Source organism: Cygnus atratus, chromosome 3, assembly GCF_013377495.2.
Source record: "Cygnus atratus isolate AKBS03 ecotype Queensland, Australia chromosome 3, CAtr_DNAZoo_HiC_assembly, whole genome shotgun sequence".
In the NCBI taxonomy this organism is placed as follows: domain Eukaryota; kingdom Metazoa; phylum Chordata; class Aves; order Anseriformes; family Anatidae; genus Cygnus; species Cygnus atratus.
This window is the reverse complement of record NC_066364.1, coordinates 40,241,872-40,268,958: the sequence shown is the minus strand read 5'-3', so window position 1 is coordinate 40,268,958 and position 27,087 is coordinate 40,241,872. Positions and strand designations below refer to the sequence as shown.

General features: G+C 37.1%; 1 long non-coding RNA gene across 2 annotated transcripts; it reads right to left on the bottom strand.

Annotated features, from left to right (window-relative positions):
• Window positions 1-408: 408 nt before the first annotated feature.
• LOC118254338 (uncharacterized) lies at window positions 409-26,567 on the bottom strand. 2 transcript variants are annotated; one of them, XR_004780657.2, is made up of 4 exons: window positions 26,509-26,567; window positions 15,575-15,760; window positions 2,513-2,620; window positions 409-835 (listed from the first exon to the last, which is right to left on the bottom strand). It is a non-coding gene; the product is annotated as an uncharacterized LOC118254338 (long non-coding RNA). The 2 variants fall into 2 exon arrangements; XR_007708125.1 differs by lacking the exon at window positions 26,509-26,567 and adding an exon at window positions 15,973-16,113.
• Between the last annotated feature and the right edge of the window lie 520 nt (window positions 26,568-27,087).

Below are 27,087 nucleotides of genomic sequence, written 5' to 3'. Positions count from 1 at the left end.
ATTTTAATTTTCTTTAAAAGATATAATAATATTATTAAAGGACTGCAGTGTGATATGGTAAGATTTTTTTTTTCCTTATATAAAGGAAAACACATGCAAATAAGAGGTAGATGACATATCTGGGGAGTTGATACAGGTCTCATTTCTGTTGTATCCGTATTTAATGCTAATTCTATCTCTAGTCTGATATCATTGTTTAAAAATCTACAAAGACATTTTTAAAAGGACATTAATGGTGACTGCCACAACTCTGGCAGTGGTCAACTTCTTTTTTTTTTTCCTTAGTTCTCTTGCAGTATGGATCAACTTTATATAAGACTCCCTATTTTAAATGCATGTGCTCTATTTGATTTCACAAATATCCTGCTTTTATCAAAGTAAAACCATATAATCTTAGAGATGGTCAGGATTGAAATAATTCTTATTTTCCTCATTGCTTTGTACATGTCCTAATTTAATCTTTCAGTTCTACCTTTTTGCGTTTAATATGTTTGATCCTCATGAGATAATGACTGATTAAAGAAATCTATTAAGGACCCTGTTGAGTCCTCAGGAACTGACTCCTTAGCTCTTAAACTGTAGGTGCCCTCATCATTGTGCAAGTGAGAGCAGGCAAGTCTTTTGTTACTCCTTACATGATGGTTAACCTGACAGGAAAGTGTAAGAGCTGAAAAAGCAACTATGTTGTCTTTTCCAAGGTTTTTCTTTCTTCTCACCTCAGGGGAAATCTTGAACAGGCAACAGCAGCCAGCCTCCAGTTTCTTTTCAGACCTGTCCAACAATTCAAGCAAGCCAAACACAGCTGGAGGAATCTGTTCCAATACATTTAGCTTTCCTGAGTGGAAACAATAATAATAAATAGTGATCATCAAGGAATATAATGCACAAAAATGATTTATTCACAGAAAATTTTTAGAATCTTTTACAACTATTGTACTAACAAAGTATTTCTTAACTCCCTCTGTCCTTTTTGAAAACAGACTGAGTACCTAACTTTACATGGTAGGGACAGCATTTTCGATCTTTTCCAGGTGGATCTAAGCATGCATGCTTTCTCACTCCTCTAATAAGTGACCATTCCTTTTTCTGATTCCAAAGCTTAGTTTTTATGGGCTCCTTACCTTGGAAAACTAAAATCCTGTACTGAGCTGCCTCTGCTGGGCCAAAGCATTATAGCTACAATATACTCCTGTACTTTTCAGTCTTGCACCTTGTAAAAGATGTGAAAAATGTGTTTACATCACTGTCTTTACATCATTTCACAAGCACTGTTTTGACTTTTCTCATTTCCTGTTCAGACTTATAAGTCTGAAAATATCTTCCAGTTTATCCATCTATCTTTATATTCTGGCCTATTCTTGCTTTTAGGTACAGTGTGGGTCTTTCTGCTGAAACAATATGCAGTGAGCATGTCATGTATCTGATCAAAGAAGGTACACATTGACCAAGATGTAAAAGAAGTGGCACTTAGGGGTAAGTGAGGTTCTGGTGCCATTAAATGCCATTTTGTTTTAGTTTTTTCACTTCCTTCTCCTAGGAGGAAAGCTTATGAGCTTATGGACTTTTTATTTTTTTATTTTTTTTTTAAATAGAAAACTGTTATTTTTTGTGTGTGAATTAAAAAAAGACTAAGAAATTACAGATGAAATATTCAGACAAAGCAAGTATGTATGTGCATGCACACTGGAGACAGACACAAGACTGCACTGAGAAGATTTAATCCCATGGCAAAATTTTAACCCTGTTGATCACATCCAGACCAAGCAGAGAATCAGTCCTGGCCAGGGAGTGCAGTGACTCCTTCCTGGCCCCCACAAATAGAATTTATTTAAAACAAAACAAAACAAAACAAAACAAAAAAAAAACAACCAAAAAAAAAAAAAAAACAAGACAGAAGAAAGGAAGGTCTGGTAGCATTCCTGGTGTGCCCTTACTGGGACAAAAGTTCAGCATGCAGCCAGCACATGCAGCTCCGCTTGGCACGGAGAAGTATTCCTTGGTCAACCAATTTAGACAAAGCCATGGAAATCAAAAGTCCTGCTTTCAGCAGAGCAGGATTCTACCTAGCATCTCTGAAACTACAGGTCAAAAGTGATGGCCTGCAGCAAGAGTATGTGAGCTGGTAGGGCTAACAACAAAAGCAGCAGAGTAAAATTGCCTTGCAAAGGATACAACAAAGCATCCATATTTCCAACTTCATGACCACACATATGGCTGAGCTGTACTGCTGTGCTTCATGTTTTGACCACACTTTTAAAAATATGCATAAGTTATAAACATCCAAGCATTCCAGCCAAAAACAGCTTTAGTGTCTCTGTTCACTGTTTGATTTTCAGCACGTTCCTGACACCAAATGCAGACAGCAAAGAGGAGACTCAGCACTCTGGGGAATGTTTGTTGTGACATCGTCTTGCTGTTTCAGGTTGTGTTCTCAAGAAACATCATTGTTAGCAGTTTGCAAGTGTAATCAGATAGTGTTCTTCCTCTGGGTTTTCAGTGTGAATTTTGTTACCTCTTAAAAAATTCTCTTTCTGTCCTGTGTCCACACAAACTTCAGATACAGCCTTTTCTCTTCTTTGGCCATGACTTCTACAGTTTTCTTACTTTAGTAACACATACCCTTTGTGATACAAAACAGAAAAAAAAAAAAAAGTTAAATTGCTCCCTTCATCCCTTCACCTGGGGCGTGGGAGCACATCCTCTACAACACAGGTCTATTTCGCTCATATTTGTTGACAATGTTTGCCCATTTGCTTAGCACTTCATACTGAAGTCCTGATGCCAACGGCATGCTTCACCTCATCCTGCTGCAATTCAGTTCACACCTATGTGCTTGGGGACTGCTGTAGATTGCAGCGCTCTCACCTGGCCACTCCCTACAGGGAAAACTGTGCTCCATCTGTATCCCTATAGTCAGGAATGTTACTGTTCCATCAGCAAATCCCTTCACAACACTTCTAAATTTCTTTATCTTATTGCATTAGGACTCACTGCTGCTTTACAGACATGTTCTGCTGCTTGTTCTTTTGTACTTTTTAAAATGTTTTGCCTGTATTATATTCATAATAACTTCCCTTAATACACACCACCACATATATATCTATCCCTTTCTAAATATCAAATGACATGATGGTGGAAAGTATCATCCGGAGAACATTATCAGCCTACATTGTTTTTCACAGTAAATGTAAACACAAATGTAAAACTGATCTTTTCATGGTGAGTTTCTTAGTATGGTAAATAATTAAGATGAACAAAAGCCTATTTAAGTGTTTGTATATAAAGGAGAGTAGGGAAAAGGGGACAATGCAAATGATCATACATACAGTTGTGTAAAGGCATGCTACTGTTCCTCCTTTCTGGCAGACAGGATGCAGGGGTGTGAGGGTGAGGAAAGTAAAAGGTAGAAAAAGCATACACAGAAATTTCCTGGTCATGCAACAAATTTAGTAGAAGATAACAAGCAAAGGTCATGACTGAAATGTTTAACCTGCTGTTTGCAACCATAGTTACCATGTTTGAAGATGCAATTATGAAGGCTGTATGGTATAAAAAGAGAGCCAACTAAATATATACACTTTTCTAACAATAGTGATGAGAGTGCTTTCTCTGGATGTTTTTAAATAGCAGCCTAACAAAGTGATACAAAGCTGAACAAAGGAACACTTAAAAAGGTTAATCATTAGTATCTGCTTTGAATCTGTTGTAATGGTGATGATGTGGTAATTTTTTTGCTATTTAAGCAAAAATGTTTTTGTGTTATTCTATCTGTCATTTAGGTTTATACTGAACCATGTGCTAATTAGTATATTCTCTTCTCTAGTTTACCAGCTAATTTGTTTTCTGTCTTTTTTAGCATTTACAATGGAACTAGTGGGATGTTTCTGTCTGTTGTGTAAACAGACACCCCCTGCTGTGGAATTCATCTTCACAGAGAAATCAGGCTTCAAGTTTAAAGCAGTCATCAAGCTTTCCTTTAAACTCACTAGAGAGAAATCTCTACCTGCTAATAGTTTAGTTTAGAATATATCTGACCAAGCCTGTGTTTCTGTCTTAATGTGAGAAGAGTTACATACTAAATATAAGTGAGAGTGTTGGTTAGATTTCTACTGACTATACAGAAAAACCATATCATCTAGCTCTGATTTAGATTTAAATAGCTGTTTTAAATAGCTAGCATTAGGTGAAGTTTTGGATAACTAACGTCCAGATAGATAAAGCTAGTTGGAAAGAATTACATCTAGTGTATTATCTAGACAGATGGATGAAACTGGTAAAAAAGCTTCACGTATTCCTATCTTAATAAATTATCTATGGTCAATTTTCTGAGCTTTTATTTCTGCTATTATTCTGGAAGGTATGCAATAAAATAAATAAATAAATAAATAAATAAATAAATTGTGATTGCCCAAAACCCAGACAACGTACCTTGTGTTCCTTACAGAAACATTTACACAGAGCAAGTGTTAATGTCATCCCCAGCTTCATGAGTCCATTCACAATATTATTATTAATAATTTTTTATTTCTAGTGAATCATTTAAGGAAATGAGACTCCTGAAAAGACCTGTGTGTGTTTTTTTTTCCTTCTAGAATCATAATTAGCAGTACAAAGTTCCTTGCTATGAAGTCTACACAGTGTTTTTTTTTTCCTGCAGCTTCTATTGCTGGACAAAGAAAGAACACAATAAACAATCCACCCTCAACATGTTTAAGATAAAATAAAACATAAATTGTTAACTAATATGATAGAGAATTTTCTATTGACCCATATTAGTTTCCTTTCAAAGATCATTACCCAGTACAGCAGTCTTTTTATCTAAAGCATTAGTAGTCATTTGGTTGCTAAATGAGTTTAGAGATCTACTTAGACATAATTTAAATACCATTTAAAACTCCATTAAGTATGTTTATTGCCAAAATTTGAACAGTATTATCTTAGTTCTTCTTCACTGCTTTAAAAAAAAAAAAAAGGGAAGTACACAAATGTCTGCCAAAGTTAATTAACCCTCTGGTTGTCAGTCTCCTAAGGCAAAGGTTCAACATGAGAATGGTTCACTGACCATTGACATTCTAAACTAGTGAGTCTCTACCGAAATGGTTGGAGGAAAAAAAAAAATATATATATATATATAAATAATCATAGAATAATAGAATCATAGAATGGCTCAGGTTGGAAGGATCCTTAAAAATCATCTAGTTCCAACCCCCCTACCATGGGCAGGGTTGCCACCCACTAGATCAGGTTGCCCAGGGCCTCATCCAACCTGGCCTTGAACACCTCCAGGGATGGGGCATCCACAGCTTCTCTGGGCATTATAGCACTATACTCCCTGATAAAGGGTCCCTCCCCAGCTTTCCTGTAGGCTTACGTAGGTATTGTAAGGCTGCTATAAGGCCTCCCTAAATCCTTCTCTTCTTCAGACTGAACAGCCCCATCTCCTTCAGCCTGTCTTCACAGGATAGGTGCTCCAGCCCTCTGGTCATCCTCATGGTCCTCCTCTGGACTTGCTCTAGTAGGTCCATGTCCTTCTTGTGCTGGGGGCCCCAAAGCTGAATGTAGCACTCCAGGTGGGTTCTCACGAGAGCAGAGCAGAAGGGGAGAATCACCTCCCTTGACCTGCTGAACACACTGCTTTTGATGCAGCCCAGGAACTTGGCTTTTTGGGCAAGTGCACATTGCCTGCTCATGTCAAGGTTCTCATCAACCAACACCCCCAGGTCTTTCTCCTCGGGGATGCTCTCAATACATTCTCCTCCTCACACCCTGTATTTGTGTTTGGATTGCCTAGATCCTGAGGCAGGACCTTGCACTTGGCCTTGCTGAACCTCATGAGGTCTGCATAGTCCCACCTCTCAAGCCTATCCAGGTCCCTCTGGATGGCATCCCTTCTCTCCGGCATGTTGACTGGACCACACAGCTTGGTGTCATCTGCAAACTGGCTGAGGGTGCACTTGATCCCACTGTCCATGCCACTGACAAAGATGTTAAACAGTGCCCATCCCAATACTGGCCCCTGAGGAACACCACTCCTTATTGACCTCCACCTGGACATTGAGCCATTGACTGCAACTCTTTTGAGTGAGACCATACAGCCAATTCCTTACCCACTCATTCCTTATGTTTTCTAGTACAGGCAAAGAAGCAAAGAATAATAAAATGTGTTGCTAAAATACATGAATAAACACCATCTTAAAAGTAAAATGGTCAGCAGTGTGTAATCATTTTGGAGTGGCTACCAATAAAATGTCATTGTTCAGAGTATCATGCTGGAAAATTTCCATTCAAACCAATTTCTCAAGGAAAAAGTGTTGAAGTGTTTTTTCCTGCTTTTCAAACAGCTCATTATTTGTCAAGCTTACTTTGTTTTTATATATTTAAATAATTATTCTTTAGTCAAAGCAGTGATAAATGTTATTCTACAACCTCTTATTCTGCTGTCTACAGTAATTTTCAGAAAATTAAAGAATTGTACATTTAGTAGGTTTTTATATAATTATTTATAAAAAAAGTTTATTAGTTTATGCATGCTTCACATTTCTATGTTGCCTTAGAAAAGAAATAATTTAAAAGAACTTTTCCTTTTGACCATTTTTAATAACCATTATCTGTTTCCAAACTTCTGTTTTTCTCTCTAGAAAAAAAATATATATTTTGAGGGGTCAAAAGTGTTCTTCCTAGAAAGTATTGAGAAATAAGTAGTTCCACAGATCTGATCAGATGCAAGTTCTCCAGAGTTGTCTAAAATTAGGAAAAAGGCATTTTCTAGAAAACTTTGTATTCCCCTTGATGTTTGATTGGTCAGCCATGTATCTATATCTATCTGTATCATCTATATCATCTACCTATATCTATATCTATATCTATCATCTATATCTATCTATATCTATACCTTCTATATCTGTATCTAATATATATCTACACATATGCACACATACACTATGCATTGTATGTATATGTGTAGCTAAAGTATGTGAGGTCCAAAGATATTTTTCAGAAAATATTTAAACTTTTTTTTTTTCCTGATCAGTAGTTTTTATAAATTAGAACTGTTCAAGGTCGATATTGTATATATTATGAAGTGTATATTCTGCATATGTCTGTATGTACCTATAAACTGTATACAGAACACACTGTAGTGTGTGCAGCAGTTGAAGAATGAGGTGAGAATCTGCTAACCAAGTCCAGCAAAGATAGCTCATTTACAAAATAGCTCCTGATAGTTTGAAAAAAAGACAAAACTACCCTCTACTCTACCTTATTTGCATAGTTTTTTCATTAATTACACTTTCACTAGACTTGACTTTACCCTCCCTTTTATAATGAATTCCACCGAAAAGCGTTACCAAAGAAAAATACACTTGCAACTAAAAGATAATGGATAGCACACATGCCTATAAATGTATATCACATATGACTACTTGAAGAATTTTTAACATAAATGTCTTTCCATGAAAAGAAGAGCGCTGGGTGTATTAATCACCAGGAAACATTCCTGTTCCACATACCTTCTCTCACCTGGATGGTTCCAGCTTTAGCATGAACCTAGCGTTCTGCCTGGATCACATTCAAAACTTCCTAACCCCGGCATGAAACATAAATCAGATATTGAATTCAGCAGACCTTTCGGACTCCATTCTGGTCATTTATAGTCACACTATGCTGAATTGTACCATGTGCCCTTTATGTGGCCCATGGGACAAGTTCTCTGCCAAGAATTCTACCTTTAAGACCAATAAAATGTATGGCAGAATAGCAGCCTGGACTGAAAAGAAGGGTTTCATTATTATTTTATTTTATTAAACAGTTTATCACAGCATACTGAGATATTTATTCTTCTTTCTAAGGATACACAGTCCACTTGAGTTAACATGTTTGTCTAAAGATATTATATATACTAATATATACCAATCTGATTTCATATGTTTTCCAAGAAATCAGAAGCTCAGGGTCAGAAGTCACAACATGACAGAGAGCACAGACATTCTTGAAGGAATATAGTCAAGATGTATATGTATATTTACCAAAACTGACTCAAACATAAATGGAGAAAAAAAAAAAAACAACTTTTCACAGATACAGACATTTGCAACTCCCTATAAAACTGGTTGAAAATTCCTGACCTAGGAGAAAAAAAGTAGAAGCAGGATATTGTTCTTAGTTGAATTCTGGCCACAACATTTAAAAAATAACATTCATGTAATATTGGGATGTGCTGAGGTATTATGTTAATAAAGGCCAGATGGATTGAATTAATTGATAGAAAAATAGATAGAGCCTGTTTGACCAAGTTATATTAATGCACTGTGAACTGAAAATAAGGCATAAAAGGATGTGGGATTAAAACCAGATCCAAGTGAAGCTGATGAGAAGATTCTCATTAACTTTAAGGAGATAAACTTTACCAGGCACCTATTGAGTACATTATGTTAAATATGAAATACCATATCCATTATGTGAAAAGATAGAACAGCCGTTTGGCATTTTTGACAACAGAAATAATAGGACACTCTTGAATTATAGCAGACTAGGTCACGGCGTGTGTGTAGTCCCCAAAAGTTAACTACTAACTTCAACAGGAGTTAACATGAGTCCATAATAAATCTCTGTCAATGGGAGAACGTTTTAAAAAAATCATAATGTGACACAATGTAAAATTATGTTAGGTAAATGTAGGCCAAAGGCCTATTCCACATTATATAGTGCTATGCTCAGCAATAAAAAGTTGTTTGGGGGGATGGTGGGGGGGTCTTCCAAGGCAGCAGTTGTTCTGAGACTGGCTGGGCATTGGTCTGCTTGTGGGAGGTTAAGATTGCCACTGCATCACTTGCTTTTTTAATCTCCTTCCTTCACTTATTAAATTGACTCTATCTCTACCCATGAGTTTTCTCACTTTTGCTCTTATTTTCTCCCCTGTCCCACTGGGGCCGGGAATGAGCAAGCAGCTGTATAGGTGTTTCACTGCTGGCCAGGATCAAGCCACCAAAAATGTCGAAGGATGGAATGGGAAGAAAAGTGTCATGTTTTCTACATAGATCATCTCAATATCAGACATTGTATAATCTGTTTTACAATGACTCGTTTGTGCAACCCATATGACAGTACTAACTTTAACATGTATGTTAAACAGGTTTACATGTATGGGTGTGGAGAATATTTTAAGACCTATGCAGCTAGTGAGTTACCTAATTAAGTATCTCTGGGGTACTGTATTTGGAGCTACAGCATCATATCTATAATAATTTTTACTAGTGCAATTAGTTTTCTTTTAGCATGATAACTTCAAAATGAACAGTTTGCCAGGCAAAGAGTTAAATAAATCTTGTATCCAGTCTCTCCTGTTTAAATTAGATCAAATTTAGTCAAGTGGGACAATTCAGAAAGGGGTGTTAAAGGGCTTCTGTTTATTGCTCCCATTGAAATGAACAGAATTAAAGCATCCTAATGTTTATCGGTCCTTCTGAAATGAATGCAATTAAAAGAGACAGGATACCTGATGGTATGCTTATCATGCCATGTTCACCTAGCCCAGACAATATATTACCTAACACTAGAATGACTCATTTTGGACAGACAGAGACACACACTTACTGAAATTAATCCAAAAAAAAAGAAAAAAAAGAAAGAAAAAAGCCTTTACTTGCCTTTCCTCTATCCAAGCAAACAATTTAACCATATTCCATACATATGCACGTTTTTCAGTTTCAGAATATAACAAGCATGTTGGTGTATTATTGTTCCTAATGAGAACGAATTAAAACCCAGCAGAGACTTGACCCAGAACCTTTTGTTTCCTCTTAACTGTCAGTTTGACTTTCTGTAACACTATGATCAGCTGCATCCTAAGTGGGAGTTGACACTTGCTCAACTTTCTGCAAATGCAGGTGAACTGCCTGAAACTCAATGCTGATGCAACCTGGTTCTGCACCATTACACATAATCGGTATCTTTAGCTTTGTATAGCTGCAATTTCATTTCTTTAATAGCATGGACTTTGATAAGAATCATGTTGTGGACCTCATTTTACTGTGTTTTGTTGTTGTTGTTGTTTGTTTGGTTGGTTGGTTGGTTAGTTGGTTTGTTTGTTTATTTGTTTCCCTGCATTTTTTCTCTCTTCTGATATCACAGCTAACTTTGCATAATGCAAAGTTCGCCTTGGAATGAAATCCTGTCAGTGGTCTTTAATAGGAGGTTAAGGGACTGGAAAATCTTAAATTTTCAAGACTGATTTTCTTACAGGAAGAAGTGTTCCTTGTATTTTCTGTGTGGTCAGTAAAGATCTCTTCCTTTAAAGGACCTTAATAGTCAGCGCATGACAGGAATTGTATCACAAATCATATCTAACAATGAGATTTTCTTTATTTTCTTCTGATACCGACAACATTTTAGAAGAACTGCTGCCTCAGGTAAATTTTGCTTTGCCTCTGTAAATCAATAAAACTTTCTGCAGTAGACTAGAGAATGTGCCTGCTGTGAGCTTACAAATATTAGATGAAAGGATTCATATACAATGAATCATCTATAAGTTGACAGTCTAACACACTGTCATCTGCTACATGGCTTCTTTCATACTCAACATATTTGCTCTATATTTGCTATTCTTATTTGGACTTTTCATTAAGCATTTTCCCCATGTATGATACATGTGTGAATGTATGTGTCCATATATACATGCACACGTGAATGAACCCTATATATACCTTATTATACGTAGATACACACATACATAAATATGTAAGCATGTATGTAAGACAACATATAATGAAAGAGATTGTAAAAGAGCATGAATGTAAAAAGAGCATGAATGTAAAAGACCATGAATGTTGAAGACCATTCCTTTAATTTTAAAGTCATACATAATGTGGCCATTAACAACGTGATACCGAATGCAGAAGACTTCAGCAGCATTTTACAGAATAGCTTTCCCAAAATAAATGATCTACAAACTTTGTAGCTATTCAGTATCATTAATTTAAGAAATGTTAAGACAGCAGTTTAGAAAGAAAAGCACTGAAATAGTTGTACAGCTAATTAATATCTATGTGTTCAATTATGAGTCTTGGGAAACAGCTTGATTTTTTTTTTCTAAAGCTTGACAAAGTAACATCATTCTGTCTCTTCAATGTTACTTTTTACTGATGTAATATCTAGGCAGTCTATTCAAATCAGAATTACTTCTAAACATGCCTGCTATGCATGTCAGCATAGCTTTCCAAAACACATATCCCTTGGAGTGAATTTCAAATTTTTCTTTTACATAACTCTCTACCAAATGTGTCTGAAAGACATCAAATAAAACAAATGACAAATCTTCAAAACAAAGCACAAACTGTAAGATTATAATAGTAAAACCAATATTTATCAGCCTCACCACTCCCCCAGTCATTGTGGTTGCCTGAACCATATCCAGAGGGTCATCATTTCAGGGACAGAAATAAAAGTGTTCTTTAAAGAGAGAATCCCTTTTAAAGGTTTTAAAGGTATGAAATTCCACCAATGCATTTCCAGAACCTGCTCAATACATCCAGCTTTACCGGGCTGCAAGGGCAAAAGTTTGCCCTTACCCTCACTACCCAGCTTACTTACTGTTCACACACAGTATGTCCCTACCTACTTTCCTGTCCCCATACTCCAAATATCTTGCAGTGTTTAACCAGGAGCTGTATTTCCCTAAAATTCTCAAGCAGGTGTTTAGTCCACTTCAAAGTCTGAAGGTATGTGTTCAGATTCAAGATTGAAGCCATGCAGCCAGACACAGTGCCACTGTCAGTGATTATACTTTACGGAACATGAATTTGCCTTGTTAACACCAGTCAGGGAGGATAATCATAGAATGATAAAGACCAAATAAATGCAGGATCCTTTGCCTTAGTGTACTAATTCTGAATCTGTAAAGTATATCCAGAGCTTATGGTCTTCACGTTCTGCTCTTCAGCCACAAGGTCAGAAATATTTCAAGAAGTTCTGACTTAAACAGGTGTCTGCAGGAGAAAAGTTTTATATTAAATGCCAAAAAACTGTGAAGCTGTCAGTTTTACTGTGACAGTTGCCAGCTTATCTTTGAAACATGAGCAGTTTCTGCTTTCTCACTATACGTAAGTAAATTCCAAGAAACTGTTTTGTTTGTTTGTTTTTTTCTCATCAAACACTGTTTTTCATAAAGGGGTGGCACATGATGCAAATTATTCAGCAAAATATGTTATGGAGAAATATTCATTATACTATGGAGAAAAATAATTCTATTTCAACATTATATACATTCATCACTTTTTGAAGTGCTAATTAGGCACACATATATTTATTTTGCAAAACTATTTCCTAATAATAGTGTTGGATATGTATTTATTAGTGTTATCCTTATTTAGCATTCATATTACAGGTATCATTAAGGTATCATAAAATTTGAAAGGCTTCTCATTCTTTAATATACTTGAGTTTGTAAAAGAATATTATCCATCTGATACATTTTGTAAACATTAGAGCTCTGCCAAGTTACACATCAGAGATGAGAAAGTTCCTCCAGGCTTGCTTAAGACTCATGAAGTCACTGTCATTCACCTTTATTAGGTGTAGAATGAAAAAGAACCCTGAAAACTGTCAATATTTATACGTTTATATTTAGAGATTCTGACATTTCCCATATGAGCATGAGATCGATTCAACTGAGATGAATGAAAGTGTTGACATTTTTCTGCTGGAAAATTTTCTTGTGATGTTAATTAAGACTTCATATACTCATGAATCTTGAGAGTATTAAATACTTAATTTGATATTTTCACTCAAGAAGTATTAGGTATGCCAAATATGAAGACTGTGCTTTTATTTATTTATTTATTTATTTATTTATTTATTTTTCATCCATTTCTAGAAGGATATACTAAGACAAGAGATTGTCTTCCTTGGTAGAATCTGTTTTTTCAACTAGAGATCTCATAGACCTTCAGATCTAGTAAGATTCTAATTATGATGCTCCCTGAGGGCCTTTAAATATTCATCTCTAAACATTCACAAGTACAATCACCATCTGGAAATCCTGTTCATAGCATTTACCCAAACTAATTTTAGGAATCTTATTTAATAGATGACAGAGTCAGGACTAACTCAAGTGTCCTGAACCCTCTCTACAGGCAGCTCCTTCTCTTCACTGATATATACCAGGAAGACTTGCCAGACGACTTACTCATCTATACAGATCATATACGTACTTCACAGTATGATGAAGATGATATTACTTTACAGGTGCCATAGAGGTGTCAACTCAAATGTCAGATAATGCCATTCTTATATTACAGCCCAAGTAAGGCGGCTACAGCTTGAGTAATCAATAAGTATATGTTTGTGAATAGTTATTAGGGATTTCCACTCTTTATAATCAGCAGTATTCACAGATTTTTTGCATAATTTATTCTAAAAGACATTATATGAAGAGAGAGCAACTACAAAGGTAAAGATTTCTGCGAACTGAAACTCAGGTAAGGAAATAAAAAAGATTGTACTCATATTTACCAGCATTTCAGAAAGTTACACCAATGTTAGAATCTTGTAACTACCAGACTGTCAATTTGATACAGATATAGAAAAACAAATACTGTGAATGTAGTGAGAAAATGAATTAGGATGTAATATACATAAATAAATAGGTATTTTCTGTTAACTAGAGTTGGGAGTCAGGGAAATGCAATCTGTGGCAGCAAAAGGAGATGAAAATGAAAGAACAAGAGACGAAAATGAAAGAATTTCACATTGGTCTATAAAGGTGAAAAAGGAAAATATATCAGTACAACAAAGAACTTCCATTTTTAGTATGGCAGTACTAAGGTGAGAAAGAGGGCTGAAAGACAAATAAAGGTATGGAGAATTGAGGTGCTAAATCTCTTGCAAACCAAGACATGGGAGAAAACATAGTTATAATAAACAAAAGCTGAAGCATCCAGACCTTTTGGAGAGCAGAGGCACTGATCTATTTTGGAGACAAGTGTCTCCAAAAGACAACTGTAGTGTGTGACAATATTAAGTCTCTGGCAATCAGGAGCGTCTAATTTGGCAAAGAAGGCTAGGAAGGAAGGAGGGAAGGAAGGAAGGAAGGAAGGAAGGAAGGAAGGAAGGAAGGAAGGAAGGAAGGAAGGAAGGAAGGAAGGAAGAAAAGTGCGTTAGGTAGCACAAAACTGAAGGAGGTATCTGGAATGATTTACCCAACCAGGAAGTGAAAAAAATTGTGGAAAGAAGAAGAGGATACAGGCTGGTACAGGTTATTGAATAAAGGAAGGTGGAACTATGAGCATGGATAACACAAAAATTGTATATGCCATCCATACATAAGAAGAATGTGTTGTTTTTTTTTCCACTTTTGAGATGAGGGGTGGCATATTAATGAATAACATGAAGTATCAGGAGGAAGGTCACAGAGGAAAAAATGAAATGGGAGCCTGCAAAAATAAACAATGGATTCTAGAGAGAGATGAAGAAATGTAGATATGAAAGGAGCAATGGAGAAAAAAGCAGAAGAGTGGGAGGTGAAAAAATGAGAGAAGCGACAATGGAGATGCAGAAAATAATTTTACGTGGAGTATGAGAATACAGAGGTTAAAAGATAACTGTTTATATATAAATGGACAATGGTGAGAAAGAAAGAGAAAGAGGAAGGAGAATCTGATGAACAGAGGGAGAGGAGGAGTGAGAGAAACTGAAATGTAAAAGTAGATGTGGGTTTTCTGAATTTCTGAAGAGAGGGGAGGTATGCAGAAGCAGATCAGTTTAATAAAGATGGAGTTACTTGTCTAATCCAAATGAGCCATGAATCCATTCACTTAATGGAGAACTGTGTCCGCAAAGTCCTCACTGAAGCAGGTTATGAATAATCAGTTAATTATCTACACATTTCCACTAGTAAGGACTGATCTTCTATAACGTGCTGGTGGTGTGAATCATGGATGTCCTGACCATGGAACCATTTCCAGAGAAGTCACAGCTACATTGGTGACAGAATATACAAATTGAATATATCAGAAAAACAGAAATCAGAATGATTTGTGTCTTACTTCATTTGGTGCTAATTGCAAGAAAGATTTTAACAGATAACAAAGGAACCTGAGAGACACATTCAGATGTATTCATTTGGAGGGCTGTACTTTCTTGTTTGGTCCCAAAAATCGATCAGCTGGATTGCAAGAATAATAGAGAAACATTGAAGGAGTGTTTTTATTAATCTAGTTCTCTCCTCACAGGATCAGAAAACAAACAAACAAACAAACAAACAAACATCAGATTAGGTGAATTAATTTAGACAATGCAGAGGAAGCCACAATCAGTATTTTGAAAAGCATCTGCACAGCATTAAGTGTCAGATAGTTTATGTGTTAAAAAAAATTGGGACTGCTGACTTTACCATATATTCTACTCTGCTACAAAATTCTGTGTTTTTCACACCCATTAAGATTTACTGTATCAGATTCTGAACGTTTCTGATAGCCTGTGACAATTGCATTTTTTTCTATCTCTAAAATATTTTGTAATTGTACGGAAATCAGGGAGACATATAAATAACTTTCTAATAAATTATAAGGATTTTACTCACGTTGTACAATTGAAGACGTATTTTTTCACCAAAGAAATTAATGGGACTTTCTTTTAAGTTCTCTTGCAGAAGCAAACTTGAATTGGGCTAGTCCAGTGGGACTCCATCACAGCACACCCCGAGACCCAGATCCGTGATCAATTCTGAATGCCACTCCTATCCCATCTGGGTCCCTTCCTATGGAGCCTGAGGTGCAGAAAGTAGAACAGGAAGCATCAGTGAGTACATCATCCTAAGGACATATCTGGGTTCACAGGTCCAGGGCTGGGAAAACGAATGTAATTTGCAGAATACACACATGATTTGTTCAGCCACATTCTCTTCCCAAAGCCCAAGCACCATCAGAGGAAAAAATGCACAAAGGAAGTGCAGCCAGATCACAGTAACAAAAGACTTACCAGTTCTGCCTAAAGCCTGCTCCCAGATTTCATCTGTTATATAATACTTAAGAAATCACATTTAGGAAGTTGGAGAGTCCCTGCTCAGAGAATGCAACATCACATTCTAAGATAACAGATCCGAAGTATATTTCAGTGGTTCCTTCTGTGTGTTTAACCAAGTATCCTTAATTTTTAATTGTTCTCTATATAAAATGTACATGGACCTTAATTATATAAAGATTTTCCTCATGCTGTCACGTCTAAAGAGTCTTTATTCATCCAGTTGAGAAGCTAGGCCTAGAAAGGAATGAAAAAAAATATTTTTATTTGTCCTCTTTTTTTCCTACTAGATAAGGCAATAGAGATACAAGACTTTGTTGTAACTAAAGAATTTGTCCCATGTATTCTAAAAAGTGAAATATATACTTTTCCCTCAATTACGAGTCTCAGGTTTTAAAAAAGTGATATTTAACAACTATGAAATATGCAAATATATCTCAGCTATTTTTGCTTGCCATCTTTGTTTTAATCTTTTGTGATAGAGTGGTCACATATTTTAGCACAACTTACTAAGAAGAAAAGGTGCAAACGTTAGTCATAATACATTATTTTAACTAGTTTGTGTTATTAGAAATGCTCTTATCATATTTTATTGGGTTTACATGGCAAGGGCTTGGTAGCAGGGGGGGCTGCAGGTGTGGCCTCTGTGAGCAGAGCCCAGGAGCTGCCTCATGTTAGATCAGAGCCAGCTCCAGCCGTATCCAATAGGAACTGGTGCGTGACAGCAGCTGGGAGAGAGAGAAGTGTGAAACAGCCCTGCAGACACCAAGGTCAGTGCAGATGGAGGGCAGGAGGTACTCCAGGAGCCAGAGCAGAAGTTCCCCTGCAGCCTGTGGAGAGGCCCCTGGTGGAGCAGGCTGTCCCCCTGCAGCCCATGGGTCCCACATGGAGCAGATCTCCACGCTGCAGCCTGTGGAGGAGCCCCCAGTGGAGCAGGTGGATGTGGCCTGGAGGAGGCTGTGGCCCATGGAGAGCCCTCACAGGAGCAGGCTCCAGGCCGGAGCTGCAGCCCGTGGAGAGGAGCCCATGCTGGAGCTCCTGACAGATGGACCCTGTGGTACAGAGCCATGTTGGAGCAGTTCTTGAAGAGCTGCTGCCTGTGGGCAGCCCCCACAGGCTCAGTTTGGGAAGGACGGCATCCTGTGGGAGGGACCCCACGTGGAGCCAGGGGCAGAGTGACCGTAAAGGAGCGGCAGAGGCGAAGCATTAGGGTCTGACCACAGCCCCCATTCGCCATTCCCCTGCACCACTTGGTAGGAGAAGGTAGAAGAGGTTGGGGAGAGGGGAAGGTGGTTTTAGTTTGCTTTTAGTTTCTCACTGCTCTAGTCTGTTAGTGATAGGCAATAAATTGTATTAATCTTTCTATGTTTAGTCTGTTTTGCCCATGACAGCAATTAGTGAGCAATCTGCCTGTCCTTATCTCAACCCTTGAGCCCTTTATACCATATTTTCACCCCCATTTCCTTTGAGGAGAAAGAGTGAGAAAGAATTTGTGGTGGAGTTTAGCTGCCCATCAGGGTAAACCCACCACACATATCTACCAAAATTATTAATGTAACAGACAAAATGTATGAATCAGAAATATTCTTTAAAATTGATTTAAAAAATAAATAAAGAAATAAATAATTCCAGTTCTCTCAGTCTTTACTTTGAAGACACCTTTTTCAAACTGCTGGACATTATCATCGTATCTGGATCTTTTTCTCATGAGCCAATGTCTTGTTTGAAATGGTGAAGTTTCAACGATTGTAATAGATTGAGATCAGGCTGTCTCACTTATATCATGGATTACACTTTTGTTTATATATCAGAATTGATGTTCAGCATTTTCACTCTGGTTCACATCTGGCTGTCTGCCCTCTCTTCCAGTTCTTCCCTACCCAGGATCATTTAGTTCATTACTCTTGCCTAGGTAGAATTTGCACCTGCCTTCAGTGAAGTGAAAACTGTATGTCACGGACACTTTGAGTTTGAAATCTGTTCCCCAATCTGCTTACAGCCAGACGGAGCCTGGTGATCTCTGTAGATGTCATTAGCAAGCTCTTGATTCCATTTTCCAGACTGTTAGTGGAAATACTGTATTATTCAGGACCTACTGGACCTAAACAGATGCATTTGATACATCCTTCTGTTTTAGGAGTGAATCACTGATAATCACGCTTTTAGTGGTTTTTCTATGCAGCTTTCTCTTTCTGTTATCTAATCTATGTTTTTGCCGTCAGCTTGTGAAGCAGTGTCAAAAGTCTTATTGATGTCAAAATATATGTGTATTTACTACTTCTCCTCTATTCACAAGGCTGTTACCCTCTCCAGCAAGGAAGGTGGAAAAACTTGACATAATTTATTCTTACTAAATTGATTTTGTCTGCTACTTGTTATGTTTTCATTTGGACTTTTTTATGATAATGGTTATGATTTGTTTCCCTATTTCTGAAGAATTAAAACTAAGCTGCCTAGGTCTTTAACATTTCAGCCCTTCCTTTTCTCCTTTTTAAAGACAGGAATTCCAGCTTAGGAAAATATTATTTATTTACCTGTGTAAAAACATTCTGTCAATTATTTCTGATAATAGCACACTCACTTAGACAGGTCTCTTGTTAGGGTCACAGAAATGTCTTTTGCCATTCATCTGCAACTGTATCCCATTTACAAAGTGAAAGCTTAAGCATTCTCATATGCTCAGTAGAATTTTCTTTAATTTTTGGTTTTCCTTTGATCTTTTTCAAAGATTCCATCTTCACTTTAAGGACCAGCCTGTAAATCCTTGTGAGTGTTCATGTTCTATTACATTTCCTAGAAGCACTGGTATGACTTGATAATTCATTAATACCACAGAAATGTTAGGAAAGGCCCTTCTTATAGCAGGGCTTCAAAATGAAAGCAGTTTTTTTTTTCATGCATTTTCGCTGAAAGTTTTAGTTGGTGCTGGGTATTGAAACAAAACATCTAAAAATGAGCTTTGCTATGTACTCACTGCTCTTTTGCTAGTTACAAGACTTTAAAGAGAAGATACCAGTCAGTGAGAAATAGACTACTGTATGATCAAAGCAGAATAAGTAAAATTAAGTAAGAAACAGTAACAGTACACCAGTATTCGTAGTGAAGCAGGGGAGCATACTCTGAGGGGGCTTGGTTGACTGAGATATAGGAAGGGAAGGGAAATTTGGAAGCAAAAGGGAGAAAAAGTTTGCAATTTGCTGCCAAAGAAGGAACAGCAGCTAGGATGCAGATGAGAGAACAAAAGACAGAAACTGTGAGAAAAATGAGGACTGAGCTGGCCAGAGGATAATTCTAAAGGTTGCAAGAAGCTCGTGGAAATAGCAGTGCTTGACTTGAGGAAGTTACTCAGTTCAGACCTTCTGCCTGAACATAAACATCTATTCTAGTAAGTTTCCTGACAGGAGTTTGTCTTAAAACCTTGAGTGATGGCATCTTCACAGTCTCTTCTGGCACTTAATCCTCCTATTTCACTATCTCTCCCATTCAGATAGAATTTTCCTAATGTCTTAGCTAAATCTTTCTTGCTTCATTTAAAGTCCATTCCTGCCCTCTTGATCAAAGATGTAGAGAACAAATATTTCCTACCCCTTTCTCTTGATATATTTACAAGCTAGTGGGTCTCTCTTCTTTGGGTTAAACTGACCTTTTTGTTCAAACCTTCTATATAAATCATGTTTTCCAAAGATTTGATCATTTTTAGGATTATAAAATAATTCAACATTGAGGTTTCCATCCCAATCTCCAGCTCAAAACAGTAGCAACAGTGAGGTCAAAACCAGACTGGTCAGGGCTGTATCCAGACTGATATTAAAATTTCCACACAGAGACGGCACAACCTCTTTGTATAGCCTGCACCAGCACTTGACTGTCCTCTGGGTGAGAGATTTCCCTCATAGCCAGTCTGAACTCATCTTGTTTCAACTTATGCCTATTGTCTCTTCATCTTCTGCCACACATCACTCTGCAGAGTCTGGCCTTACCTTCTCAATATCCTCCTCATAGGTGGTAAGTGGCTGTACAGCTTTTTGCTACTGTTTCTGTTGATACTGATCTATCATATTTGAGGCATCTTCTTTAGGATGAATAGAACCTCACACAATAGAAATGCTCCTATTCAATGACCCTCAAAGAAGTCAGGGGAGGTTAACATGATTTTGCAGTCCAGACATTTATAGTCAAAAACGATACTCCTGAGGGGCTAGCTATCATCATCATCATCATCATCATCAAATAAAGTCATATTTTAACCTGATAGTCAAAGCCAAATAGAACTAAGATAGTCAAAATATTCATGGGGCCTATTTAGCTTAAACTAAAATTTCCCTTACTTACTGCTATTAGTGGTATGCCTTACTCCCATGAAAAAAAGCTTCATTCATGTTGAGGCCAGAAAGGCAACCAGTATCAAATAGCTTTAACAGTGAGACTCTCACATTTAGGAATGTGTCATTCATTTGAGGTTTTTGTTTGTTGTTTGTTTGTCTGTTATATTTCTAATAAGGTGATCATATTGAGCATTAAAATGTTGAAGGTTGGACAGCTTGGGACTACAGTGCTTTAAATAATCATTCTTCACCAGCAGTTTCTAGCCAGCATCAGAATGACTTTAGAATGCTTTAGGTCTAGCTATAACATTGCTTGCCACTGAATGTAGTAGTGATGAAATATAATCAAAACCCAGATGAATAAATGAATAATTGCTTTTGCAGATTAAAAATAGTTTCTGACTCTGCAGACATTGGCTTTGATAAGTACAGCTGCCACCTAGGATAAAGCTGATATTGCTGTACAGTCTGAGGCCTTATTAAATAGAGATCTCGCTATAGGTCTTGCTGTAGCATGTGGGATATATTTGATTAGTTACCAGAATCACTCAGGGTACATTGCCTTTCTTTTCTTTAGGGGTGTGGACTGGGAACTCTTTTTTTCAAAATGACCTACTGATTTTAAATGGCTAATCATGCATTGTTCATTAACATTTCATATCTTCATTGATAAGGGACATGAATAGCTCCCTGGGTTAGTAATTGCCTATGGAGTTCTTTGCCTTCAGATGAAAGGGTCTAATACACTACTGACTGAGCAGATTATAAGTTCTTTTAAGGATTTTGGATTAGTAGGGATCTTTAAAGGATATGAACCTAAGGTTAGTTTTAAAAAGGGACTTCATGCTAGTCTTTGCAATGTCAGCCTCTGGGTTTCTGGCAGTCAAGGTAGCATCTAGAGGCCACCTTCTGCTCTAGATGCAGTTAATTTAGGTGATGCCTGAAGAAAGTTCGATGCCTTTCACTGGGGACCATAATAACTAGCACTGTGAGTGCCACACTACAAGCTGCTGAAATCTGGCTAGTGCATAGAGGTGAAAAGGAGTGCCTAGCTGCATTGCTCAGGGCTAAGGAGAACTTTGCTGGGCTGACTCTGTTGGCCATGGTCCAAAACCTTCTCCACTGGAGCTCTTTTCTCATGTCTTTTAAATCTCCTTTACACTTCATCTATTATCAGGAGAGACAGGGTGTGACTGCTTCTTTCGTACAAACAATGAATGAATGGCATCAGCATATACCTTGAACATGGGACAACTGGATTTCTTCTTCTAACTGTAAATTTTCAAATCCTTTTCCCACATCTTCCTGAAAAGTATTCTTATGGAAAGATCATTAGTTTCAGATGTTTTATGAAGGCTACAAATTCTGCGTGATTCTGCATACTGTGTCCTCCTGACAAAGAGCAGAAAGCTTTGCAGAACAAAAGCAGTTCCCCAAGCCACTGGAGAGGCTAGTGCACAGCTTGCAGGATCAAGACAGCTGGATCCTCGCTGAGCTCTTGCTACCTAGCAGAATAGCTGATACAGCCATCACACTTTGCAAGCACAGTAAATATTTCAGTGTTATGGGAGAAGTTTGCAAGCAGATCAACTACCACAATAGTTCACTCAACAAAAAAAAAAAAAAAAAAAAAAAAAAGGAGAGTACTGTTTCTTGTTTTACAAATAGATAGACAACTGTTGTGTGCTGTGCTGTTTAAATGTCTGTTTTCCTCTTTTTTTACTCCCTTCAACATCTTACTGTTTCATTAAGCCAGTTGATTCATCATTTGAGAGCAGAGAAGTACAGCTCACTGAGCACCCAGACAGTTTAATTTAATTTTCTCAGGTTTTTAGATGGGGACTCAATTTGATATGACCCCTTGAAATTGAACCTAGCCCTTGCTGTTGCTAATCAAATCCTGGCAGACTGTTACATCAGCAAGAAGAGTTTTAAATTGTAGTAGCACTAGTTTGTAGGAAAGTTTATTTTGCTAGAGCTGATGTGATAATGAACCTTCTCTTTATCCATTTCAGTAGAAAATTTGATTGTGGATATAAACAGCTTTGTAGTGAGGAACAGAAAAGTGAGTCTATTTCTTTCTTTATTTATAGCAAAGTAACTTCAGCAATAGAAGGACAAAAGGACAGAAGCTGACTGAAGGTCAGAAGGACAAAAGCTGAGTCTTTAAGTTTTATATGTTAGAGTTTCACCTGTACTTTTATTTTTTTGTTGTTTTGTTTATTTATTCCTACTTTGGAAAAAAAAAAGGGGGAAGGGAAGGGAAGGGAAGGGAAGGGAAGGGAAGGGAAGGGAAGGGAAGGGAAGGGAAGGGAAGGGAAGGGAAGGGAAGGGAAGGGAAGGGAAGGGAAGGGAAGGGAAGGGAAGGGAAGGGAAGGGAAGGGAAGGGAAGGGAAGGGAAGGGAAGGGAAGGGAAGGGAAGGGAAGGGAAGGGAAGGGAAGGGAAGGGAAGGGAAGGGAAGGGAAGGGAAGGGAAGGGAAGGGAAGGGAAGGGAAGGGAAGGGAAGGGAAGGGAAGGGAAGGGAAGGGAAGGAAGGGAAGGGAAGGGAAGGGAAGGGAAGGGAAGGAAAGGAAAGGAAAGGAAAGGAAAGGAAAGGAAAGGAAAGGAAAGGAAAGGAAAGGAAAGGAAAGGAAAGGAAAGGAAAGGAAAGGAAAGGAAAGGAAAGGAAAGGAAAGGAAAGGAAAGGAAAGGAAAAATACTGTTTTGTTTTGTTTTGTTTTGTTTTTTAATCTCACACAGGTACTCATCCATTTCTGTGTGGAAGAACCTACCTCTTCATTTCTATCATTTATATATGAAGGTGATGATTTATCCATTGTGATTTTTTCTCATCACTCTGCTGAATCCATCAGGATGTGCATAATTTTGTCTGCAATTAATGTAATGTACATACTTTATATTAAATAAGTGTTAAGTTCCCTAGTAGGGCAAAACATGCTGAAGATGGAAACGAGCTGATACACAAAGATATGCAAACTTCAAACAGGGATGGAATACCCCTTTGGCCAGTTTGGGTCAGCTGTCCTGGGTCTGTCCCCTCCCAGCTCCTGCTGCATCCCTAGCCTGCTCGCTAGCAGGACAGAGCGACAAGCTGAAAAGTCCTTGGCTTGGTGTAAGCACTGCTCTACAACAATTAAAACATCAGCATGTTATCAGCGCTCTTCTCATCCTAATCCAAAACATCGCACCCTGCCAGCTACTAGGAGGAAAATTAACTCTGTCCTAACTGAAACCAGGACAAAATCTTATATTTTAATGCATATATTTTACCCCTGGAATTAATATTTCACCAAGTCATAGACTCTCTCTATATACTGTGGCTGAAAGTATAAGAGATAAGATTTTTTGAAATATCATTTGATGATTTTAATAATGTAAAATATGTAGCTTAGTGAAGCTGATATAACCTTCATTAGCCTTCAAGTATTAGTGTAGGAAAACAAAAATTTTGCACTGCCTTTCCAATTTTTTTTTCAGTTATTTCGCCTTTTCACAACTGGCAAAAGTGTTCCTTAACGATTTTGTTTTTCACTCTGAATCTGCTGCCCAAGGCAAGAGCCAATTAATGTGTGGTCGAATCTGGTATAGCAAGTCTTATTTTCTTTGAAAATGGTGACTTTGATCTGCCCAAGAAACCTATTCCGGGAAATTTTCACTGTGATTCTCACTGAAGCTTAAGTTGCATAGACTAAAAGCAGAAATAGAAAAATACTTTGCATTGGTTTACAATTCACAGTCTTGAAAATTACAATAGCAGACATTGTTCAAAGGTGACTAGATATAGCATGAGCTCAGCGGAGAAAACATATTGCAGTAAGGATTTAAAATAGACTTTAATTAAGCTCAATCCAGCAGTTCTTTGAACAAAGGAACTTAAGAACTTTTTCTAGAGAATACTTCAATGATCCTGTAGAATATGATCGCATATAAACGACAATCTAATAATGTCACAGTTAATGATATAACCCAATATTATCTTTGAGTTTTTCTTCTATTTCAGAATTCTATTTCTGTTTCCAGAGATTCGGTGGCAAATCTCATTGTTTCCATTCTTTTATTTATTTTTGTTTTTGTTTTTTTAAATGTTTCATTAAAAAAAAATATCATTTTATATTCAAATGTATTAATATTCTAACTCCACATACCTATAAGAAAAAAGAATAGTCAGGATAATGTCAACTACTTGACAACTGTTTCATTTTAAGCCCCCTGTCACTATTCATAATTGTTAGTTGTATGAATACTTTATAAACAGTGTATATATACTGTATTTGTATATTTTTTTCCACACAAAACAATTTCTAATACTGTATTAACTTGTAGTTAAATGCAAACAATACAAATAGCTTCATTTACTAATGAACTGTGGTTACCTCAATAAAATACTATCAGTTATCAAAAACTTGGGTTTATTAACATTTTGCTAATGGAAATAGAGAATACATTAACTTTCAAACATGTTTGGAAGGGGCCTTTCCTTAAGACTGCTGGACTTAAGTATAAAAATAGTGAGAAACTTCTATAACATTAATCCTTGTCTCTGGATAGTGGAAAAACCTTTGTGATCTCTCCAAAGGTCTATGCATAAGACAGAAAATGAGATGGAAAGGACAAAGAAGGATGTGATATTTAAACTTCCAGCTTCTTTATCAACCATTTTTCTATGCAGCTGCATTTACAATAAGGGAATGTGTCTTTTGGACATTTGGCCCACCATTCCCAAGGTTATTTTGCAAAACTTATCAAATCAAGGATTGCATTTTTTATTTTATAAGAAACGTTTGTCAAGGCAGGGAAAAAGAAAAAAAAAAAAGATTTAGCTTTTAAAACTCATTTAAAAATAAATAAATTAGTTTAATGTTTTATTAATGTCAATGAGGAAAATACTTTGAATGTATTCAAAATTACTTTTCCTAGAGTTTTCCCTGTTTTGATGACCAAAGCCCATCTTTATTACACCTATCCATGCCTGCAGGTCTTTCAGAATTATGCATCTGAAGTCTGTGGCAGAGCAAGAACAGAATTTTCAGTTCTGAAAGAAAGGCGTTCATGAATAACTGTGTTTTCATTGTTTGTAATATCAAATAGAAAAATAAAGGAAAAAACATTTTGGATCAAAATAAATATTCTGTGAAGCCAGAAGGAAAAAAAAATCATAATAAGCATTATATTTGTTTATCTAAAATACAAAAATTTGCAGTTTTAGGTTATATTTCCCTTCAATATAGCAAAAGAGAGTAAATGAATTGCATTTTTGAACAACAACAAAAAGACATTTTCAGAAAGTATTAAAGTAGTTTTCAGAAAGGGCTTTAAACAGCCTCAAGTGAAATAATTTTACAGCTGACAAGAATTACTAAATATTTCAACTCCAAAAGAGAGGGAGAAAAAATGTTAATGTTAACAATGGCACACCAGAATGAAAGTCTAATTTTTCTTGTTGCTGTTCTAAAAATGATCACAGTTCATCTCTTCAATAGACTTGGGCTTTACTCATTTATGATGCAGTTACTGAAATGACTGTGTTCATCATTATGGAAACAGTGATGGGTCTCATCTGAAATTTATGAAATGAGTTGAGATGCCCAGGGATCTGCTGTGTCTGCTCTGAATTATCTCCTGTATTTGTTGGTATTTGTTGAATACATTATGGCTTGCTACCAATTTAAACACTGCAACTTCATTGCAGCTATATCTCTTAAATGACTCTGTGATTATGAAGAGAAAGTAAAGGTGGGTCTACACTGGATGTGTAGCTTCATGTTGAGATAACCATAGCCATGTGACTGTTCTCACAACTATCCCCAGATGAGATTACTGCTCTCCTTGCCTCCTTGCCTGAGGTATCAAAAGCCTCCACAGACACTATGTGATCAGATGGCTAGAATGATATAGACTGTGGGTCTTGGTATACTTTGGGTGGATTACTATTTTGATATGATTGGTCTAGACACATTTGCCTGTGAGATGTCTCTGCTGTGCCTTTACAGACTTAAGCTAACTTCATTTTCACATGGTGGAACTGTGGGGCACGTTCAAAACATCAGGTGCCAGCCCACTGGAAGGTGGCAAGCATTGGAAATTCTCACACACAAGTACATGCACAAACATGCACATAAAGGCACACACACACTGGACAGTGACCCGTTTCCCAGTTGAAACTGATACCTTGTTGTGTCAGCATTTCTCTCTTATCTTGTACTTCTGGTGGTGTCTGTGTTTGATTTCCTGCCAGTGAAATAGAGGTTGAGAGACATCAGCAGGCTCCAGTTCTCGCTATAGCCTGGTTGTGTATGGCATTTACTGCTTCCTATGTTTTTTCTCATGATTAGTGACCTTCTTTATAACCCCTCTGCTTTGAGAAGAATCCATTTTACCTCAGACTAGTGTGGATCACAGAAGAATCATAGGATCACAGAAGAATCACAAGGTTGGAAAAGACTTCCCCCAACCACCAGTATCACCCATGAAACCATGTCCCTAAGTACCACATCCAAGAAGCCGCAAACCAAATCTCATCAAATCAGACAGTAATTTTCCTTCTTCAGTGACAGGAGAGTTTATGGTACCTTAGGGCCCAACTGAACACAACTCATCTGTTTGGTGCTAGGAATACATCTCCTCTTTGCTACTGCAGCTGTAGAACCTTGTGTGTATTTTGCAAATAAGCAAGTTCTGATAACAGGGTATCTGCTACCATTTCTTGTGGTTTAGCCCCAGCAGGCAGCTAAGCCCGACACAGCCATT